At 41.2% G+C, this 23,524-nt stretch overlaps 1 long non-coding RNA gene and 2 other non-coding genes across 3 annotated transcripts; 2 read left to right on the forward strand and 1 right to left on the reverse strand.

Moving 5' to 3' along the window:
• The first annotated feature begins 13,775 nt into the window (after positions 1–13,775).
• LOC129677951 (U6 spliceosomal RNA) lies at positions 13,776–13,882 on the forward strand. Its single transcript, XR_008720297.1, has one exon. It is a non-coding gene; the product is annotated as a U6 spliceosomal RNA (small nuclear RNA).
• A 143-nt stretch (positions 13,883–14,025) lies between these two features.
• LOC129677952 (U6 spliceosomal RNA) lies at positions 14,026–14,132 on the reverse strand. Its single transcript, XR_008720298.1, has one exon. It is a non-coding gene; the product is annotated as a U6 spliceosomal RNA (small nuclear RNA).
• A 606-nt stretch (positions 14,133–14,738) lies between these two features.
• Positions 14,739–19,820, forward strand: LOC129677928 (uncharacterized). Its single transcript, XR_008720293.1, has 3 exons — positions 14,739–15,195; positions 15,422–15,578; positions 18,930–19,820. It is a non-coding gene; the product is annotated as an uncharacterized LOC129677928 (long non-coding RNA).
• The last annotated feature ends 3,704 nt before the right edge of the window (positions 19,821–23,524 follow it).

The following is a 23,524-nucleotide window of genomic DNA, read 5'->3' on the forward strand; positions in this document are numbered from 1 at the left end:
AGCAGGTTAGGAGAAACACAGACCTGCTGATCCAAAAGAATGCTGTTATAACCACGTGTCTGGGCTCTATCAGGACCTTAGATCCCAAAGAAGCCATGGCAGTGATCCTGGCAGGGAGAGCTTGGAATAACTGCAGAGCTTCTGAGAGCACTACACTAAACACCAGGAGGTTCTGCTGAGAAGCAGGGCATTAGAAAAAGCCATGTGGAATGCTGGGAACCCTCAGTCAGACACGCCTCAACCTGATTACAATTCTTGACTCCAGTCCCAGTTCTGAAACATACCAGATACAGAAAGGGGGAAAAAAAACTGAGAAAAAAAATAAACACCTTAGTTTATGCCATATTGGATATAAAGAATAAGACATGTAACAGATATAACAGGCAAGGGCAAAGGGCTTAATGAGATCCATCATAGGATTATACCGGCCTGGGCAGGGCAAAACCAGAAGGAAGCCATGCTGCTCTGACGTCTCATGCTTCAGCATGTACAGCACTATCACGCCGGCAAAACCTGGTGGAACCCTCCATGCACACGCTATGAAAGAAGCATCGAAAGAAGCATCCTGATGGGCAAACTGAACTGTGAAGGTTGTGAAGGTATTACCAAAGCCAAAGGCTAAGAAAGAACTGAAAGATGTAATACTACAAAGTTTAAAACGATCCTGCAGGGTAGGGATCCAACATATACTTTCAGCTCAGTGATTTTAACCTTTTCAATCTCTATTTCTCCCTGGCAAAGAACATTACATCATTATACTTATTAGAAAGGTACCAATATTCCCTGACTTGCAACCAACATTCATTGATTCAAATCTGACTCCAAGACTTATTTGTTCATTTAAAAGTGACTTAAGAAAGCCATATGTTCATTTTTCATTTGTAAGAGAAAATCTTCTTCAGAGACCCTTAAATCTGTTCTACAAACGGTGGTCACAACTTGCTAGCATTCTGTTCTTATGAGATGAACATCTCCTTATATGCTCAGGACCAGGAACATTAAATACAACTTTGAGATTTTTATTGAAAGATTTCATAATAAGCCCACCCTTGTTGGCCAACTCATAGGACTGCTAGCACCATGAAATAGGGTACTGCATGTGAGCACGTAAGATGAAGCACATTATCAGAGCACTGTTCCCCAGTGAAAAAGAAAGATGCCAAAGGAGGAAGTCAATTGTAGAAGCTTTTGTAATGATAGTAAGAGATAAATGTGAGCAGTTGAAAAAATGATAGAGATTTAAGAGACGAAATGTTTGAAAGTGAGAATCAGAAACATTGTGTATGAGATAAACCCAACACAATAATTCATGCTCTGGATTTTCAACACTCCAAATGGCGACTATCATGAAAGCCTTATTTTCCGGTGGGTCTTCTGCAGGCACTGCACACCAGATGGTGTGATACACACAGGCAGAACATTCATAGACGATGATCTGGACACAGCGGATCAGATGAACTCACAGCAGATGCAAGAGCACGCACAGAACCTGTACAAGCCCAAGCCAGAGTAAGTCCCAGCAAGAAGAGAGGAGGCCGCACACCCTCCCACCCCAAGCCAGGGAGTTATGGACAATTAGTAGCTGCTCGGAGACAAGACAGTTTTCTGTGTGAGTATAGTCTCTAGTAAGGCAATCCCTTGTCAAAGGAAGAGCACATATCCAAAAGTATTTGGGCAGCACTTTAAGGGGTTTGGATTGTTTGTTTGTTTGTTTGTTTGTTTTGTTTTTTTGTTACATGAAGTTTGGTGGGTAGAAAAGCAGAGACAAGTTGGGGAAGACTTGGGGGAGGGGCGATTAAAACTCTCAAAGAATTAATTTGTTTGTTTCATGTAGAACAGACTAGCTTCAAATTTGTATGTACGATGACTTTGAACTTTTTTTTTTTTTTTTGGCCATGCTGGGGATCCCTTTGTAGACCAGGCTGTCCTGAAACTCATAGAGATACATCTACTTCTGCCTCCCCAAGCCCTGGGATTAAAGGTGTGTGCCACCTTTAATTCTTAGCACTGGCTAAGAATTATTTTTTTAAAAAAATAGTTCACTTCCAGTCTACAAATACTCTAAAAAAAGTATTGGAAAACTGTGCTAAGAACATATTCTGGGAAGAACAAAAGAATATAAAAGGCAGTTCAGAGACATGAAAAATACATTGAGAAGTTTCAAAATACACCTAATCAATCCAATAAAAATAGGGCTAATGGAAAAGGAACAATATTTGAAGGAGTGTGGGTAATAATTTTAAGAACTGGTGCTACAAAGTTCAAAGATGGAAGATACATTCTGAGGAGCAAGGTTTAGAATCAATAAAATAAATCCATAAACACAGTGTGGTTAAACTACAGAGCATTGTAAAAGCTACTAGACAGAAAAGACAGTCTTGTCCAAGGAGAAGACAGCATTATTAACAATCGATATTAAGAGAAAGTGCAGCAATATCATCCTCACACTGAAAGGAAAATTTTCGCCACAGGAATTCCATACTTACCTACCTATTTAGGTATAATGACTAAGGGATATACCTGCCACAGAGTCTCACTTGGAAAAAAATATGAAGAACACATTTGACAATAATGTTAGTGTGACCAAAGTCTAGGTACTTGGCTTCAGCAATAAAGATTTCAGAAAAGACTAAGTACAGAAATGTAAAAGTACTGTGTATTTATTTCATATTCATAACAATTTTATTAGTTTCTTTAACGTTAGAATAAAGCCACGCACTGCTATAAGAAGGACAGGTGGTGCGTTAGTTGTGAGGGAAGAGGAATGAGGAGATTCTTTTCTTATTTGTAGAGATGTACTAATAAACAAACTTAAGGAAATCTCAGATGTTAAAACTATAGTGTTAGAACTATAAGGACAACCCCTAAACTGAGAAAGTGTGCATGCGTGTTCCAGCCCAACAAAGAGAACACAAAGAAATGGGAGAGGACCAGCCTGCTGAATACAGGAGTGGAGGAGAAGAGAGGCAGAGCAGGAGGGAAGAAGGACAAGAGAGAGGAAGGCAGGACCAGGCAGTGGGATGCCATGGTTGAGGTAGCAACATGTCTTCTCAAGATTTGTTCTACTCAGTGAGGAAGCACTGCTGGGAAGTAGCTGTTTCCCAAGCTCACCCTGCACCCAGGCGGGACAGTGTGACTAGGTCTCATCAGAGAAAGGTGAGCAAAAAGTTATAAATGGCTGTTGTCAGAGGTGTTAAGAAGCAGGTGTGCCTTCTCCACTCTCGCTTTCAGTGCTGAAGGGAGAACTTAGAGCAGCACAGCTAATAGACAGAAATAGTCCGGACTCGGAGTGACTGCAAGAGGCCATCCCTCTGTGTTTAAATCATTCCCAACCAAAGCAGCTTCCTGTCTACCAGGAACACCAAAAGCACTGCAACAAGAATGAAACATTTATTTTATAAGGATTGGCTATGAGAGTATGTGGAAAAATCTAAATTTCAAGACAAGTCTAAATTAAGTTTTAGCTTCATTATTACAAATAACAGCCTAACTTCAAACTTCCTATGTAGCAGAGAGTGACCTTGAACTTCTGATCCTCCTGCCTCCACCTGCCCAGTACTGTGACAACAGACGGGCTGCCAGTAATCACATATAGACCATGTATTTTATCAAGTAATTGTTATCTTCAGGCCAGGAAATGCTTTCTTAAGTTACTCCCTATATACGTGTGTGTGTATTTGTGTGTGTGTGTATATAAGCATATATGTATATATGTATAACCTGAAGAATGGATGCAGAAACTGTGGTACATCTATACAATGGAGTATTACTCAGCAATGAAAAATAAGGAAATCATGAAATTTGCAGGTAAATGGTGGGACCTGGAAAGGATCATCCTGAGTGAGTTGTCCCAGAAGCAAAAAGACACGCATGGTATATACTCACTCATATGAACATATAATATAGAATAAACCCACTAAAATCTGTACATCTAAACAAAGCAAAAGAGAGGACCCTAACTAAAATGTTCAATCCCCATCCTGAAAGGCAAAGAGGATGGACATCAGAAGAAAAAGAAAATAGGAAACAACCTCGGAACCTGCTACAGAGGGCCTCTGAAAGCCAGAAGAAAACAGGAAACAACCTTGAAACCTACCACAGAGGGCCTCTGAAAGCTTCTGCAGAATAGACTGTCAAAGCAGATGCTGAGCCTGATGGCCAACTGATGGGCAGAGTGAATGGAATTTTATGTAAGAAGTGGGAAATAGTAAGAGCTGGAGGGGACGGGAACTCCACAAGGAGAGCAACAGAACAAGATAATTTGAACACAGGGAACTTCCCAGAAAATCATACTCCAACCAAGGACTATTCGTGGAGATGACCTGGACCCCCTGCACAGGTGTGGCCCATGTCAGTTCAGTGTCCAAGTGGGTTACATAGTAATGGGAAGAGGGACTGCCTTTGACATAATCTGATTGGCCTGCTCGTTGATCACTTCCCCCTGAGGGGGGAGCAGCCTTATCAGGCCACAGTAGAGGACAATGCAGCCACTTTTGATGAGAACTGATAGACTAAGATCAGAAAGAAGAAGAGAACCTCCCCTATCAGTGGATTTGGGGAGTGGCATGCATGCAGAAAGGGGAGGGAGGGTGGGATCAGCAGGGGAGGAGGGAGGGGCTTATGGGGAGATACAAAATGAATAAAGTGTAATTAATAATAATAAAAAAAAAATTTCTACCAGGAGCTGGAGAGATGACTCAGTGGTTAATAACACTAAGCTGTTCCACAAGACCTGAGTTCCCAGCACTCACATGAGGCAGCTCATAACTGAGTGCAACTCCAGCTTTAGGGAAATATGATGTCTCTGAGGGAAGCTGAGCTCATGCCCACATCACACATACCCATGTACACACACACGCATACCTACACATAACTAAACAAAAATGAAAATAAATCTTTAAAAAACAACTATCTTTTGCTCTTATAGAGGACCCAGGTCCAGTGCCCAGCACCCACATGGCGGCTCATAGCCATCTATGAACTCCAGTTCCAGGTAATCCAGCATCCTCTTGGACCTCTGTGGGCACCAGGTACACATGTGATATGTACATACATATGTGCAGGCAATCTTCATACACACAAAATAACATAAATAAATTCTAAATTTTTGTATCATCAAGAATTAGGAAAATTTTATTCATCAAGAATTGCAATTTGAAGTTTGTAAAGCAAGATAAATCTGATTTATTCTATGGGAAAGTAAGTTTAAATCCAATAAAATAAAAAGAAAATACGAAGTCTCCCTCCAATCAACCTATTAAGTCCCTTGTTCTCCTCTCTGGACTTTGCTGACAGTATTCTTTGAGAATCAAAAACAAAAAATATATTAGCTGAATATAAGTAATGGGTTCAGGCAATATTTTGGAGTTGCTATGAGCACAGTTGACAGAAAACAAAATTGCAATGGGGAAAGCAGATAAATATAGATGCTTACTTATGAAATGGAGCACAGAAAGTAACAACCATGTATTAAAACTTGTATTTGTACAAATAATAGTCGACTATGTGAAGATGAAATAGAGCAGAAGAAAAAAAAAAAAACCCTAGACCTTCAATTAGCCCAAATATGAGATAGAACAATAGAGGCCCATTAGAATTATACGTAATGTGAATAAAGAGAAAAAGCCAAATGGACTTGGTGAATGCCTGGGTAATAGAGAGAATGAAAAGGTAGGAGGGGGAAGAGAACATGCCATCATAAAGCTTTGATCTAGGCATGATAACAAGGAAGATAATCCTGTACTTTTTGTGAACGGTTGGTTAGTTTTAGGTCCCTCAAATATAAAATAAAAAGTAAAGGCTAACATTCAGACTAGCAGTTAGAGATGTGAGCAATCCAAGGTCTGCAGCTGGGGTTTGAACTCTGGCCACTGGATCCTAGTATTTTTTTAAGACACACAAAATGCATAGTTGATTAAGAACATATCACTATTCCCTCTTTAAAAATAAAGCCAGAACTGGGCTTAGTGGTACACACCTTTAATCCCAGCATCTAGGTTACAGAGAGGCAGATTTCTGTGTGTTCAAGGCCAGTGTCTTATGTAAAGGAAGTTCCAAGCAAGCCAGAGCTGCACAATGAGACTCTACCTGTAAAAGAAAATAGTATAAATAAATAAATAAATAAATAAATATTATTTTTAGATAGAAATATTATAAGCCAGAATGGAAAACTTAATTTATGAATAATGTAGTTATAGTTAACATTCTCAAATACTGTGGTCAATGATGATGATTACAATGAGGACAACAACAATCATCTGATAATGAGTGTTAGGTAGTTGGCTCATTTGGCGAAATGTCTGCCTGCAAGTATAAGGATCTGAGTGGAATCCCCAGCACCCATCTAAAGCCCTATGCTGGGGAGACAGACAGATCTCTCAGGCAGCTAGCCTATCCTAAGCAGCGAGCTCCAAGTCCTTGTAAGAGTCAAGGTGAAGTTTGGAGAGATACCTCATGGGTTAGAGAAGTGGCTGCTCTTTCAGAGGATCCAGATTTGATTCTCAGCACACACAGGGAGCTCAGAGGCAAGCCTCACCATCAGAATACAAGAGATGGAAAAGAGAACCAAAGGCACTGAAGACACAGTAGAAGTAATGAATACTTCAGTCAAAGGAAATATTAAATTAGAAAAAAGTACACTGGTGTAAAACATCCAGACCAGGAAATGTGAGACACTACTAAAAGACAAAATCTAATTTTAATAAGAATAGAGGAAGGAGAAGAAACCCATGTCAAAAGCCCAGAAAATATTTGCAACAAAATCATAGAAGAAAATTTCACTAATCTAAAAGAGATGCATATCAAAGTAAAAGAAGCATACAGAACATCGAATAGACTAGCCCAGAAAAGAAATTCCTATCAATACATAATAATCAAAATGCTAATATACAGAACAAAGAATATTAAAAGGGTGAAATCAGAGTAACACCTAACTTCTCAATGGAGACTAAAAAGGCCAGAAGAGCCTAGACTACAAACTCTAGGAGATGACAGATGCCAGCCCAGACTTCTATACCCACTAAAACTTTCAGTCACAAAAGATAGATAAAATAAGACATTGCATGATAAAGCCAAATTTAAGCAATATCTAGTTACAAATCCAGCCCCACAGAGGGCACACACATGCACACATACACCACAAAAACAAAAACAATAGGAAGTAACAAGTAACAATTACTTTTCATTCATATCTCTCAGTATCAATGGTCTCAATTTTCCCCTTCCCCACAAAAAGACACAGACTAACAGAATGGATGCAAAAACAGCATTCATCCTTCTACTGCATCCAAAAAAACAAACCTTAACATCAAGAATAGACATTACCTTAGGATAAAAGGATGAAAAAATACATTTCCAGCAAATGGACCAAAACAGCAGGCTTTTATAACCATTTTAATTTCTAACAAAATACACTTCAAACCAAAAATAAAAGATATTAGGGATGGACACTACATATAGAAAGGAAAAATTCCACCAGTAGGACACTGCAATGCTTAATATCTATGACCCAGACACAAGTGTGCCTAACTTTGTAAAAGAAACAGTGTTACAGTGCAAATCACATATTTATTCCTCACACACCGACACTGGGAGACTTCAATACCCCACTCTTATCAATAGTCAGGACATCCAGATACATAATGGTGCCAACTGAGGTTATAAACCTAATGCGCCTAACAGATATTTCACCAAACACAAAAGAACATACCTTCTTCTCAGCACCTCATAGAACTTTCTTCCAAAACTGACTACATACTCAGACACAAAGCAAGTCTCAACAGACTAAACTGAAATTTTCTAATAAACAGAAAATTGAAATAACACCCTACATCCTGTCTGACCTCAGATTAAAGCTGGATATCAACAAAAAGCTTACAAACTTACAGAAACTGAACAACTCGCTACTGGATGAAAAATGGGCCAAGATAGAAATGAAGAAAGAATTTAGAAACACTGGACTTTCTGGAATCGAATGAAAGTGAATGCACAGCATACTCAAGCTTAAACAAGGCCCTCTAAGTCAACATGATCAGAGCTTAGAAACGCACAGAAACTGAGGCAGCAGGCACAGGGCCTGCTCAGGCCTGTAGTAGATGGGGTCCTAGAGCCGAAAGAGGAGTGGACCCAAGCCCCAAGCTCAACCTAGACACTGAAATTTAGTTTTCTCCAAGGGAGCCGCGCTGCGGAAACAAGCCACTCTTACGGGTAGGCTGCATGTCCGGCAGAAGACAGACAACAGAAAATGAATTTACAGAGTCTTTGGAGGCTTTCTGTTTCATAAGGTTGTGTCAAGGCTTTCTTTTAATTTCATCTTACTTTATTTTTGTTTTATTTATTTTTATTGTCTCTTTTTATTCTACAGGTCCTTTGTATAAATATTATGGCTTCAAGTTTAGTGTTTTTACGGATTTCCAAGTACATGCTTCTTGTGCCTTCTCTTGGACTATTATCCTTCTATTTGTTTTATCTAATCCTGATGTATTGGTTTTTGTTTTATCATATCACATTATTCTCTCTCAGAACCCTGTTTTTTTTTTTTTTTTTTTTTTTTTTTATAATAGATCATAATGTTTTTTTTTTTTTATTTTACTTTTTTCTTTCTCGGAACCTTTTTTTTTTTTTTTTTTTTTTTTTTTCTAATAAGAGATCAGAATGGAGTTGATCTAGATGAGAGAAAAGGTGGGGACAAGCTGGGAGTATAGGGAGAGGAAACCACAGTCAGGACATATCATATGAGGAAAAATATATTTTCAGTAAAAGGGGGATAAAGGATACTCTCAAAACCAGAACAGCTTTTGAAAATTTCCACATTCTTGTTTTCAAGGATGTGCTGGCTACTTATATGTCAACTTGACATAAGCCACGGTCATCAGAAAGGCGGAAGCTTCCATTGAGAAAATGTCTCCATAAGGTAGGGCTCTAGGCAAGCTTGTAGAGCCTTTTCTTAATTTGTGATTGATGGGGGAGGGCTCAGCCTACTGTGGGAGGGGACATTGATGGGCTAGTGATCTTGGGTTCTATAAGAAAGTAGGCTAAGCAAGCCGTGGAGAGCAAGCCAGTAAGCAGCACCCCTCCATGGCCTCTACATCAGCTTCTGCATCTAGGTTCCTGCACTGTTTGAGTTCCTGCCCTCATTACTTTTGATTATGTTTATATGTTTATATGTGAATGAAATAAACCTTTCCTCCCCACATTGCTTTAGGTCGTGATGCTTCATCACAACAGTAGTAACCCTAACTAAGACAAAGGAATTACAGGAGTGTTTTACTTATATATCTCAAAAACTGAGAAGAGATCTTAAATCTGAAGATTCAGAATCTAAATAGTTAGAATTATCTTAAATCAGTGACAATGGGGTCCTTTGATTTGGGATATTTCAGTCTAAATTAGTAGCATTACCTGGAGTTTGGAAAATACTGCACATCACTAATAGGCAAGGACTTTTCTGAATGATAAAATACAGACACACAGAGAGTCCCCAAAACTTATCAACTCTGGAATCTGGGATTAGAGTCTTTTGCTAGTGACTACAACATTCCTACCTGATTGAGTCTAAAGAAGATAAAGTCATGGAAAGATAAGTTTTTTTTCTGAAGGTTTTCACCCAACAGAGACTCTATCTCTAAAAATGATTAGTAATAGAGTTTACTCAATAAATATTAATGCTAAATGCCCAACTATTGCTATCAACAGTACACACTGACTCATCAGTCACAAGACAAAGAAACTGCAAAATTAACAGAATATTCTAGGGAGAAAAAAAGTCATCTAATGAGAAAAACGTTTTTATTGTCATTTAGAAATGAAGGAAAATATATGAGTTTTAATTAAAACTCAAACTGTACTTTCTCTGATTAAAACTATACTCTGTTCTATTAGGTGAATCCACTGGAAAATTCAGTGGAAGAATTCCAAGCTTATAAAACTATTGTTTAATTAAAAACCTGCCTCTTCTGTGGATTAAAAACCCATATATCAGAGATTGAATCAATGAGGACACATGACAGGTGTCACAGCCAATTCAAAGGAGAAATTTTTAAATTATGTAGAATAGTAAAATAAAGGAATGTTGAGATGAAGGTGCAGGTGGAAACAAAACTAGCTTCTTAAGGAGAGGTCAACCAAAGGCCAAGCCACCATCTGCAGCAATACAAACAAAGACTGCTTCTCACTACTATCATTTACATACAACTTACATCATTGTAAAATGGCTTCCACGGACTTAGAATTAGATAGTAGACTTCAGACAATGAAGCTTTCCACCCACACATTTTCCATACACAAGGGTCCCTTTCCTTTGAAACAAGACAGAGTGGGGAAAGATGAGTATATCCACAGGTTAATTCATAGCAAGAAATTTAGGATGTTCCTCTTTGACAGCCTCCCCTAGACTCTGGCATGTTCAATGGAACATGTGCTAAAAATTAAGGGAACTCCTTACTGTGAGAAAACTCTATGCATAAACAAATAGCTCATACTAGTGTCAAAGCAAAACCACAGCTCTCACCTCAAGAGGATTAAGAGACATTCTAGAGCCAAATATGACTGGCCATGACCCAGAAGCAGATTCCAGTCACCCACTTCTCATGTTCCAAAATGGCCATGGTTTTAGAAGTTTTTACACTAACAGAATAAAAGAAGGCTGTAAGTCAAAACATTTAAAAACCTCTTTATTTTTTTTTTTCTTGTATGCGTTTATAGTGAGTGTAGCTGCCATACTGGGAGCTGCCTTAGGTCCTCTGAAAGGGCAGCAAGTGCTCATAACTGCTCAGCCATCCCCCTGGACCCTAAAAGGAGCTTTTTAAAAATTCAGATCATCTGGGAGATATTCTGGATCATTCTTTGAATGACTAGATCAAACCTCTAGAAGCTGTCAGAAGTTGAGTGAGGGACTCTAACACTCTCGCTAGGCAAGTTTGGAAAGTGGTGCTCTAGCATGTTTTAGTTTGTGGAGTTGGATACCAGAAATAAGATAGACTTGTACATCTTTAAGGGCCTATAGTTCTTTACAGGAATCCTGTAGGACCACTGGATTCATCCTGAATATAGCCATAAAGAGGTAGGGGATGGGGAGAGAGAGGGAAATGGGCTTGGTAGAGAATTCAAAATAAGCTTCACCTGCTACACCTGTATCTGATAGGGGGAAAAGAAGAGAGAAAAGAAAGAAAGATAATGACAAATGCAAAGCAAATCTTACAAAGGCTGAGAGTTCAAAGGGAAAACTCCAGCTACGCCAAAAGATCTCACAGAAACCTGAACCTATTCAGGACAGCTTAACCAGAAACTCTATAGGAGGGCTCCTGCACTGGTGGTTTTGAAAGTTCTTATGATGGTGGCAACCTGGAATGCAGGCTGATCACCTCAGCCTCCTAGCTTGAGCTCATCAGTTTCACAGGTGATGGAACAGGGCATAAGTACAGTGGTTTCAAGTGACTCAACTCTTCCTGCTAAAGAGGATGTGAGAATTTGGGTTGAGTTTCTTCTCTTTTAAATGAAAGCAAAATCACTAAACAGGAAATAATTTGTGGTAGATGTTGGATTTTTGTTATTGTTTTAAAGAGAATCAGACAGACTATTCCTTTTCTGTGAATAAAAAAGAACACCAGGAAAGTTGACTTTCTACTGATCAGTGTATACTATCCTGCCTTGGTTGAATGACATCTCAGAAATATGGTTGAAAAATGATAGGCTTAAATTTTTCCCCTTTGTAACCTATTGAAAAAAAGTATTGACTTAGGGTTAGGTTACTCAGTGGTGCAAAGGAAATAGACATGGAGCTGGCCTCAAACAGTAATAGAATCAGTGTCAATATCATTCAGGGGCACTTAGTCTCAATTTCATCTCTCTGAAAAAAATACATCTCATTATATCTAAAATGCCGTTGATTATAAGATGTACCATGATATGATAAACATGTTCAGTAAATATGTTCAGGTAATAATGTATGCAGTGTAGATGGGAGTAGTTCAGGATAAGAAAACAGAAACAGGAAAAGACTAAGAAAAAACAAGAGTCTGAAGGAGAAAAAAACAACCTTTGCTCCACAAGAGTAAGGAAATCCAAGATGTTAACTTTAAACAACCCTGGCAGATTCATTTAACAGATCAGTCTTTCAGTAACTGTGGTTTGAATAAAAATGCCCCCCATAGGTCCATAGGGAGTGGTGCTACTAGGAGGGGTGGCTTTGTTGGAGGAAATACATCATTAGGGTTGGGCTTTAAGTTTCAGAAGCTCAAGCCAGGCCTAGTGGTGCACTGTCTCTTCCTGCTGCTTGCAGATTCAGATATAGATCTCTCACCTACCTCTCCAGCACCATATCTAGTTACATGTAATCATGTGTAATCATGCTTCTGGACGTGACCATAATGGACTTCACCTCTGAACTGTAAGCCAGCCCCAATTAAATGTTTTCCTTTATAAGAGTTGCCGTGGTCATGGTATCTCTTCACAGCAATAGAATCCTAACTAAAACACTGACTGACAATGTGTAGAAAATATCCAGACCAAAATCATGCCAACGGAGGAGCAGGGAGAGGAAGAGAAGCTGTTTCTGCTCTCTGCTGGATTCTACAAAATTCTACAGCGCTTTCAGACAGCAGCTATAGAAACCAGGGCTCAGAACTAGCACTGCAGTGTCCCAGGACCATTCTGTAGTGAGAGCATATTCACCATCAACCTTGCCTGAGGAAGGTAATTTGTTGGCTCAAACTTTGGAAAGCACCTGATTAAGGAATCGAATGGCCCAGAGACTAAGAATCAAAGCTCCTTTCTTTGCCTTTTCTTTCTCTCACCTCGCTAGCATGAAGCACAGACGCTGGCTACCAGAGACTAGCCTTACTAACCATGAACCAAGGGTTAAATACAAACATACCAGGACAATGTTCATTAGTGTTGTCTACATCCATCAGGTGAGAGATTTGTAAAGCTTTGTAAGGGAGGTGTCAGGATGCTGACGGCCTCAGACTTCATTATTCACACGTCAACATCGCAAGCTCCTGATGACAAGTGCATGCCTTCCCATCACTATCGCGTCCAAATTTGCTTTTTAAAAAACTCATCAAAACCTCAGCCGCTGTGCATAACTACACATTTTCAAAGAAGAGAGTGAATGAGCAAACGAGGCAACATAGAGGACCAAACCCAGCAACACAGTGGACCGCATCTAAGGCATATCCAAACAAGATATCTCATTTCCTCAATAAACCTGAAGAGAAACGAATACTGGTCGTTGGGGGCTATTCAGCCTTTCGTGACGATTTCTAAGATGGCACTTTGGAGACCATCGAGGAACTTTGAGCGCGAGCTAGGCATCAGGCGCTATAAAGGACTTACATTACTATTTCCACATTCACTAGAGGTCGTTAGGGGTGTGTTTGCCCGTTTCCTAGTTTCTGTCGCCAAGTGCCTATCGCGGGGACTTTCAAGTGGCGACAGCACGCTCTAGAGCTGTGCGGCGCCGGGCTGGCCCGGCCCGACTCCCCGCGGGCAGTCCCGGCATGCCCCGCGGCCGAGAGCCCGGCGCCGCGAGGCCTCCTACCCGACATGCACAGCGCGCTCATTTGCATGCACGCCCACCCAGGTAAACCCCACGTGTTCGCGCAGGAGGCAACACTTCACTCAGGTCCAAGCTCGTGAGGTCTAGCCACACGACTCCTGTAAGAATAAACCTTTTCCCTTTGTTTACGGAGCACGCAGAGCGCGAGCTCAAAGTCACCCTAAGTGAAACTTTCTTCGCCTCTGGGACCTTATATAGCGCGCAAGTGGACCGTGAGTTCGTGCTCGCTTCGGCAGCACATATACTAAAATTGGAACGATACAGAGAAGATTAGCATGGCCCCTGCGCAAGGATGACACGCAAATTCGTGAAGCGTTCCATATTTTTGCAGCGGTTCTCCGCGACGCTCGTGCACGGCCTGGGCGACACGGCGCGCCACCACAGCGCACCCAGTTTCGTTCGTGCTCCTTTTCAGCAACCAAAAATGAGGTCCGTGGAGAGCGGGGGGCCCCGGGAGTGTGCTTTCGAGCAAAAATATGGAACGCTTCACGAATTTGCGTGTCATCCTTGCGCAGGGGCCATGCTAATCTTCTCTGTATCGTTCCAATTTTAGTATATGTGCTGCCGAAGCGAGCACGCTCTCAGCTGAGGTTCGCCGCCTATATAAGGGCCGAGCGCTCACGGACTTCACACTTACGGTGAGTTTACTAGCGCGTACGGCCCCGCGCGCCCCGAGAACCGCAAGACAGACTTCCTAACGGACATCCCGTGCTCACACCCGCGACCTCGGCTGCTGGAGAGGTCGCGCTCTGGGCCGTGCAGCGTGGCCTCTGCGGTATGCAGATGAGCGCCCGGTGCACGTCGGGTAAGAGGCTCCCCGTGGCCTGCTGGGTTGGGCTCTAGGTCCGCTCTGCGGGCACGCGGGGCTGCGGCGTTCCCGCGCCGGTGTGGGGGCCCGGGAGGTGGGGCCCGGGAGGTGCGTGGCTGCTAGGCGCCCCGGTCCTCCCCCGGCGCGGGAGGCCACGCCCTTCCACGCTCCGGGGCGCCCCGCGCAGGTACCGCCGCCCGGTGCACGTCTGCGCAGGCGCCGGCTCCCTGCAGGCGGGCGACCCGGGCCGCGCCCCTCGCAGGTGTCTGGCAGGCCCGTTGCCTGGTAACCAAACATCCGGAACACAGACGAAGGGGCGGAAGCCCACCTCGTCGGCCTGAGAGGCGAAGCTGAGGCTCGCTGCTCGCTCCGGAGTAGAACTGCAGGGTCACGCCTGGGTTTCCTTCTCCGGCATGTTACACGACGCCTACGCCCAACGTGTGTTAGCCCCGTTCCGACACAAACGTGTAAAGAACACACCCACTTGCAGGATGTACTGGTCAGGACGTGTGAGCGGTCAGACGGGGACAAAGGTCAGAAACTCGGCTGCCTGGCGTGGTCTCAGCTTTTCTCAGAATGAAGTCGGGCGAAGGCTTCCCTGCGCGCTTACAGTTGGCGCCGTTAGTCAGGTGTGGGAGGTGAACGCACCAGAAGCCCAACTTCTGCGTAACGAGGAGTCGCCCCCAGGGCCGTGGGTGCTCCCTCTAGACGTTGCACCCAGAGCGCCTTTACCCGCAGCCAAACAGTGAACCCCACGCCTTCCCGGGGTGCAGATGCTGGGCCCTGCTCTCGGCCGGGCCCCTCGCGGTTCTGGATACAATCGCGCACAATGGTAGGTAGGATCTTGTGAGCTCCCCACCGCTTTATGAGAGTGTGAACAGTCTACAGACCCGGGCAGGCACCGAGTGTGGTAGGATGGGTTTTCTTTGGTTCAGAGGAGAGTCCTGTGCAAACCCTACACACGCTCTGTCGCGATCAATCAATCAACACTGAAGTATTAAGGAATAAGGCATTGTATTTAATGTGACTGGAGTTTCACCTTTTTCTCTCCTTGTCAGCCCACCTTTCCTCCAACTTGGCACATGAAGTAATTTTGAGAATTGTTTAACTGGCACCCAGTTTTCTGATGTACAAATAGGAAATATTGGGAAGTCAGATGGACATTCTGCACTGCTGAGACAAAAGCAGAGAACAGAAATCCCACATGCATTCCTGGTGAGCATAGCTTTCTTTCTGTGTTTAGAGCTGTGAGTGTTTTCTTTCACAACTTTTGAAAAGTAAGAAAAACACTGTTTTTTCACCAAGGAATAAAGGAGTGAAAATGACATGTCTATTGAATTAAATTATCAAATTAGGAGCTGGGTTGTTGTTATTTTTTGTTTTTTTTTTTTAACTCTTTGATATAATTCTGCTACTAGCCTGACTTTCCAATAAGCTATTTCTGTTTTCAAAGCTGTCAAGTAGTAAACTGATGTTCAATTTTATGACTTGAATAAATGTATCAAAACCCTTTCATGTTCTCAAACTCCTAAAAACTTGACAACAGTTGGAAGACTGGCTAGTTCCCTTGAAATTCCTCCAAGTTGCATACTCCTTCAGAGTCAAGCTGCAATCCCCAAAGATCACTTATAAACCCTTATGTTCTGAAAAGACCAGAAATGTTTATTGGATACAGAAAGAAAAAAAAAAAATAGGTTTACATCAAATTTATTGAGAAGAAAGTCTTTTCAAACATGTGTAAAGGAATTTTAATCCAGCAACATGGCCGATCTGGCAAGGGATCACATCCAAAGACCTAGTTCTGTGTGATCCAGCTGGAATGCAGAGACACTGGATTACAATGTGATCTGGCTGGAATATAGACACGCCCTCAGTACACACCTTTAATCCCAAACAATGAAGGTAATTTCCAGAAGGAAGCAGCCATGTTTAAAAGTGACCCCTGACTGAGGGGCAAAGCTTAGAGGAGTGCAGGAGTCCCAACATTAAATTATTGCAGTACATGATGTTTAGGAAACTCACTTGTTGAGTCTCCTAGTGAAGAGACGAAGCCTGAGGACATAGCATACAACAATGGGATTTGAAGTGTATGAAATCACTTAAGAAAATCAAACCTCTGACTTTAAGACTGGCAGTGAAGAATCCGGGCGTAAGACCAATGTGCTGCTTGAGAAATCCTTAAAGCTATACTGCTGAAGCAAAGGAGGAATCTGTCTCAGTCTGGCCACTGTTTCAAGAGAAATACAGGCTACTGACCTGTATACTCAGAAATTCCCTCTTTTCCCCTAAAACAAGGCAGAGAGTTCTATCCAGCGAAACCAGTCAAATGATGTCATCTCTCTTGTGGTTTTTGTTTTTTGTTATTTTGGGCCTTTGCGGGAGAGGCAGGTTAACTTGGTTTTATTTTATTGTATTTATTTTTTAATTTTTTTATGAATAGACTCAGCACTGTGTCTGCTATGGATAAAGCTGGGAAATGTAGAACTTCACAGAGGCAGTTAGTAGATAGTGAAAGTTACTCTTTTACAACATTTCAAAAGTAATCATAGACTAAATTTTATGATTATTACTCCCATTCTGTTTCGATTTGGGTTATTCAAACTAAGGTTAAACTTTCGTTTGTACAGCCTGTCCTGAAAGAATTTGGCTCTTGCTTGCTGCACAGGCATTATTTGCAGTATTTTAACTGCCTGTGTTTGTTTCCCATGAGCTCCCACAAAGAGGCACATCTCTCAGAGACATATCATTTTCATGATGTGGTTTATTAAAAGCATAAGAAAATAAGTGTTGGTCAATGGAAATGTTATTTATGTGTATACTATAACTAGGAAAAAGACGTTTTGCCTCTATAGACAAATAGTTCAGGGTAAGTGTAGCAGCAGACACTGGCCATGGCCCTGCCTGCATGCCAGCCAAAGAGCAGCCAGTTAAAAACACAGCCACTTGAAATAGGATTCTTCAAGTTAATATTAAAATGAAAATCTTTATGCGCTGTTTTGAAGTTCTTACACCATCAATATATAGAACATTGTAGGATTAAAGCCTCCAGTCAAGATTAGTTGTTTAAATTCTAGTTCATGAGGAAAAAATTTTAATCTCACACTAGATTATTTCTTCAAATTGCTTTTGGGCTACCTTATTTAGAGTATTTATGTTTACGAATGAAACAATGTAATATTACTATTACCATATTATTATATCGTATTATATTATATATCATGATTAAGAAAAAACACAGGAAAAAACTCAAAGCTGTAAAAAATAATAGTAAAATGGCCAAAATCAGGTTATTTATCCCTGTGTTATGGTACACATGATTCAGATTTACCTTGATGTTCAATTTTTGCTTAAATTAAATAACATTTCAGTTGTCTGAATGAATGCTTAATCAAGCCATCTTTATGTTTAAGTCAGTAAACTTGCATTAATCTTTTGTGTTTTATTGCAACATCCCCATGGGGTTACATGGAGCTTTGGAACTGCTTTTAATATTTTTATTGCATTATTTATTTATTCTGTGTGCATGTGTGTGGGTGGATATGTCATGGCCTGTGTGTGGAGGTCAGAGGACAATTTGCTGGAGTTAAGATTCCTCTTCCCACCAAGCAGGTTCAAGGGATCAAACTCAGACCAGTACACTTGACAGCAAGCACTTTCGCCCAGGGAGCCATCTCACTGGTCCTGGTTTTCAGTGCTTCTGAGAACTCCAAAATATGTGGGTAAAATTTAGTTATCTTTTCTTTTAAGTAAAAGATTAACTTGAAATAGGGATTATAGAAGAACACATAGGGAAATATTTTTGCAACCTTGAGAAAGAGTTCTAAGATGGAATGCAGAACATAGAAACTCTGAAAAACTTGCTAAACTGGTCTTTATCATACTATAAAACCCTGTTCACTACAGAGACAAACTGTAATACAAGACAAAAACTGAAAAAAAAAAAAAATCAGAACCTTATCAAGAACAACTCAAGGTGGAGCTGGGAAAAGGCGCAGCAATTAGAGCCCTGGCTGCTCTCCCAAAGGACCCAGGTTCATTCCCAGCACCCACACGGCAGCTCACAATGTCCAGGGGACTGACCTCCTCTTTTGACATCTGAAGGCACCAGGCACATGGTGTACAGACAGACAGACATGCAGGCAAAACACTCATACGCATAAAAGAAGTCCAACATATGCTAAATAATAAATTGAGAGATGTTTTTACATTCCAACATAAAAAATATGTCAGAATATGGTCAAAAGGTTTAAGCAGACACTTCACAAAAATACAACAAATGAAAATCAAAATAAGACAAAAATAAAAAATGAAGAAGGATATATAAATGGCTAATGGTTAACAAGCAAGTGAAAACAACCCCATTAATCATCAGAAAATTGCTAATGTCCATTGAATACCATTTCACAGAACTAAAATGGCAGGAACTAAGGATAAACAAAGCAAACAGGTGTCCTGGGGAGCAGCTAGAGCTGTAGGTGACTGTGTCAGGGAGGGAGAAGGGAGTAAGTGTTACATTTTGAAGAACTATTTAGCTTTTCCTGTGTGGTGATTTGTGCTCATTGTCAGTCTGGCAGAATCAGGAGTCAGTGGAAGATGGGCCTCTGCCATTCATGTGGAGTGTCTGGATGATACGTGTTGGTGTGCGATGCATTTTAACTGTGGGTACAAGCATTCTCTGATCGGGAGCTTCTGGGCTGTGTAGAATGGAGAAAGTGAAATGAGCAATTGCAAGCTAGCACCCACCCCTCTTTCCTCGCTGTGGACCTGATGTGACCAGCGCCTTCAAGCTCCTGCTGCCTGGACTTCCTTCCATGATGAACTGTATACCTTGAACTATGAGTTAAAATTACTCCTTAATTTGCTTTTGTCAGAGTATTTTATCACAGCAATAAGAAACTGAGAAGTCTTACAAAAGAAAAGCATATTGTGACCCACCCATTTCTAAATATTTATACAGGAGAAATTAAGACATAAGTCCGAAGTCCGAAGCCTTGTATAACAAGGGGAAAGACTGACATATTGATAAAATGACAAACAACACAATATTGATGCAGTGGAATTCTGTTCAGCAATAAGAAGAAACACATTGCTGATGTGTTGGAAGCCTTTCACAGGTGTGGTGCACAAAAGAAGGCAACTGAAAGAGGTTTTCACTGAGTCTATCCACAAAAATCTGTGACCACTCAGCAATGAGGAGAAGGTGCATGCTCACCACTGAGCCTGATGGCCTGCACTCTTTCTCCGGGACCTACGTGGTGGGAGGAGACACCAACTTCTGACTCTCCCACATGACCATGCACTCCCCTCTTCCCACAATCATAAATAAATAAATGCAATTAATAACTGTTTAAGCTAATTAGGCTAAAATCCATTAATAAGCAAAGCTGACCTCATAGTGATGGGAAAATGATATACCAGTGGAGTGAAGGAGATATGGTGTATGGAATACAGAGTGTTACAGGGAACAGAACTTTCTGGAATAAGGTAAAGTTCTTCATCTCAGTCAGCATGCAGATACTCATCTGTCAGAGTTAGAGCTGTACACTTGAAATCTAAAATCACTATTGTCACTCACACTGCAACACTATGCTTAAATAAAAAGATTTGAATTGCTGATATCTATGACCAAAGGGTTCACTGTTCCAAAGAATAAAACCACAGTTTCTGGAACTTCATCTGTATCCTCCTACTACATATGTATTGATTCCACACAGTCGGTAGACATCATGACTGGTGAAGCTTCAGTCAAGCTGAGTTGAAATATCTTTGTAACTTTGTACTTATGTGCCAGACAGCATTCTTGGTCCCAGTGTGCAGCCATGATCAAGTCCCTGTACCTCTTGCTTCACCGAGTTTGTGTGTGTAGAAGAGATAAACAAGGAAAAGCCATGCAAATGGAAGCGTAGAAAACTTCAGGTGTCCTTGAATACAGTAAAGATAAAATATTTATAGAAGGGAAGAACATGACCATATTTTAGTTATTGCTGAGACAAATTGAGCCATACATGTTTGCATGTCAAATTATCCTATGTTTAGTTCCCTCGTGGTCACAGATAGCAGCTTCTACCTCTTTTGATCTCATTGTGCAGTGAAAATCTTTTTAAAACATACAACATGAAGCGATGTTTCACTTGTGCGTATTTATTTCCTCAGAGCCTTTCAGAAAGGACAAATTCGCAGTCCATCGGATCATTATCTTAAAAATCCAGAGCACAGGACTGTGCTTAAAGAAAATCACAGGACCTTATGCACACCCACCACATCCATTCTCTGGAACTCCACTTCTCCTTAGGACTTAAATATCTAAGGAGTTACCCAGTCAAAAACCTGGGAATTTCTAAGTCTCTAAGTTCAAAGTACCTCGTAAAAATATGACTGCATACCAACCCCATTCATCACACCAGGCATCGTACAGAGAATTAAAACTCCGGTTAGCTCCTACCACACCGGAATGGATTCAGTCATTCAGTTGATGTACATGACCACCAATTTGTTTTTTATTTTTTTAATTCTTTATTAATTACACTTTATTCACTTTGTATCCCTCTTATGGTTCCCTCCCTCCTCCCATCCCAATCCCTCCCTTTGTCTCCCCTCTGCACGCATGCCCCTTCCCAAGACCACTGATAGGGGAGGACTTCTTTTCCTTCCTTCTGATCCTAGTCAATTAGGTCTTCTGTGTTCTTCTGTGGCCTGGTAATGCTGCTCCCCCCTCAGGGGGAGGTAATTAAGGAGCAGGCCAATCAGTTCATGTCAGAGACAGTCCCTGTTCCTATTACTATAGAACCCACTTGGACCCTGAACTGCCATGGGCTACATCTGTGCAGGGGTCTTAGGTTATCTCTATGCATGGTCCTTGGTTGGAATAGCAGTCTCAGAAAAGACCCCTGTGCTCAGATATTTTGATTCTGTTGTTCTCCTTGTGGAGTTCCTGTTCTCTCCAGATCTTACTGTTTCCCAATTCTTTCATAAGGTTTCCTACACTCTGGCCATAAGTCTCAGCATCTGCTTTGATAGTCTGCAGGGCAGAGCTTTTCAGAGGTCCTCTGTGTCAGGCTCCTGACTTGTTCCCTCTTTTCTCCTTCTTCTGATGTCCATCCTCTTTGCCTTTCTGGATGGTGATTGAGCATGTTAGCAAGAGTTCTCCCTCTTGATTAGTTTCTTTAGGTATACAGATTTTAGTAGGTTTATCCTATATTATATGTCTATATGAGTGAATTTATACCGTGTGTGTCTTTCTGCTTCTGGGATAGCTCACTCAGGATGACCTTTTCCAGATCCCATCATTTACCTGCAAATTTCATGATTTCCCTGTTTTTTATTGTTGAGTAATATTCCATTGTGTAGATGTACCGCAATTTCTGTGTCCATTCCTTCACTGAGGGGTATCTGGACTGTTTCCAGCTTCTGGGTATTACAAATAAAGCTGCTACAAGCATGGTTGAGCAAATATCTTTATTGTGTACTTGAGCCTCTTTTGGGTATATGCCTAGGAGTGGTATAGCTGGATCCTGAGGAAGCACTATTCCTAGTTGTCTGAGAAAGTGCCAGATTGATTTCCAGAGTGGTTGTACAAAGTTTACATTCCCACCAGCAGTGGAAGAGGGTTCCCCTTTCTCCATAACCTCTCCAGCATGTGTTGTCACTTGAGTTTTTGATCTTAGACATTCTGATGGATGTAAGGTGAAATGTTAGGGTCGTTTTGATTTGCATTTCCCTTATGACTAAGGATGTTGAACATTTCTTTAAGTATTTCTCTGCCATTCAATAGTCCTCTGTTGAGAATTCTCTGTTTAGCTCTGTACTCCATTTTTTAATTGGATTACTTGATTTGTTGCTATTTAACTTCTTGAGTTCTTTATATATACTGGAAATTGGCCCTCTGTCAGATATAGGGTTGGTGAAGATCATTTCCAAGTCTGTAGACTGTCGTTTTATTCGTTTTGACAGTGACCTTTGCTTTGAAGCTTTGCAGTTTCATGAGGTCCCATTTATTGATTGTTGCTCTTAGAGCCTGTGCTGTTGGTGTTCTGTTCAGGAAGTTGTCTCCTGTGCCAATGAGGTCAAGGCTCTTCCCCATTTTTTCTTCTAAGCGGTTTAGTGTTTCTGGTTTTATATTGAGGTCTTTGATCCACTTGGACTTTAGTTTTGTGTGAGGTGATAACTATGGATCTGTTTGCATTTTTCTACATGTAGCTATCCAGTTAGGCCAGCACTATTTGTTGTACTTTTTTCCATTGAATGGTTTTGGCATCTTTGTAAAAAATCAGATGTCCGTAAGTGTGTGGATTTATTTCAGGGTCTCCTATTCGATTCCATTGATCCACCAGTCTGTTTCTATGCCAGTACCATGCAGTTTTTAGTATTGTTGCTCTATAGTACAGCTTGAGATCAGGGATGGAGATACCTCTTGAAGATCTTTTATTGTAGAGAATTGTTTTAGCAATTCTGGGTTTCTTGTTGTTCCATATGAAGGTGAGAATTTTTCTTTCAAGGTCTGTAAAGAATTGTGTTGGTAATTTGATGGGAATTGCATTGAATCTGTAGACTGCTTTTGGTAAGATGGCCATTAATCCTGCCAAGCCATGAGCATGGGAGATCTTCCATCTTCTGATATCTTCTTCTAATTCTTTCTTCAGAGACTGGAAATTTTTTTTCATACAAGTCTTTGACGTGCTTGGTTAATGACCACCAATTTTTAAGCATCTATTATGTACTGTTACAATAGTATTACTGTTATTAATGTCTTTATTTATTTTGGTCTTTATCAGTAAAGGGGCAGAGAACTCAGCCCCTAAGAGTTTTAGCTATGTTTGACAACAGTGAAAAGCCAAGTACTGCAGTACTCTCAGTTAAGATCACAAATCTTATAGAAACCCAGTTTTTGTTTTTATTCAAAGCCAACTGCTCTACCAGCTTAAAGAGGTGAAGCCATCCCTGCACGTCCAGTTCCTATGTAGACTTGTACTATCCTAAAGCCTGCCATCGCTCTTCCTTCAAGAACTCTTCAGCCACTCAGGAAGGACAGCTAGCACCATTAGTCACTGCCTGCTTGGAAGCAGAGACGAGCAGAGGACAAACGTGATCTGCCCTGTGGCTTGCACTGTCAGAATGGAATTGAACCCAGGAAACCCGAGTTGTCCTTTCTAAGCCCATCATCT

Source organism: Psammomys obesus, unplaced genomic scaffold (genome assembly GCF_907164565.1).
Source record: "Psammomys obesus unplaced genomic scaffold, mPsaObe1.curated_primary_1811, whole genome shotgun sequence".
NCBI lineage: Eukaryota > Metazoa > Chordata > Mammalia > Rodentia > Muridae > Psammomys > Psammomys obesus.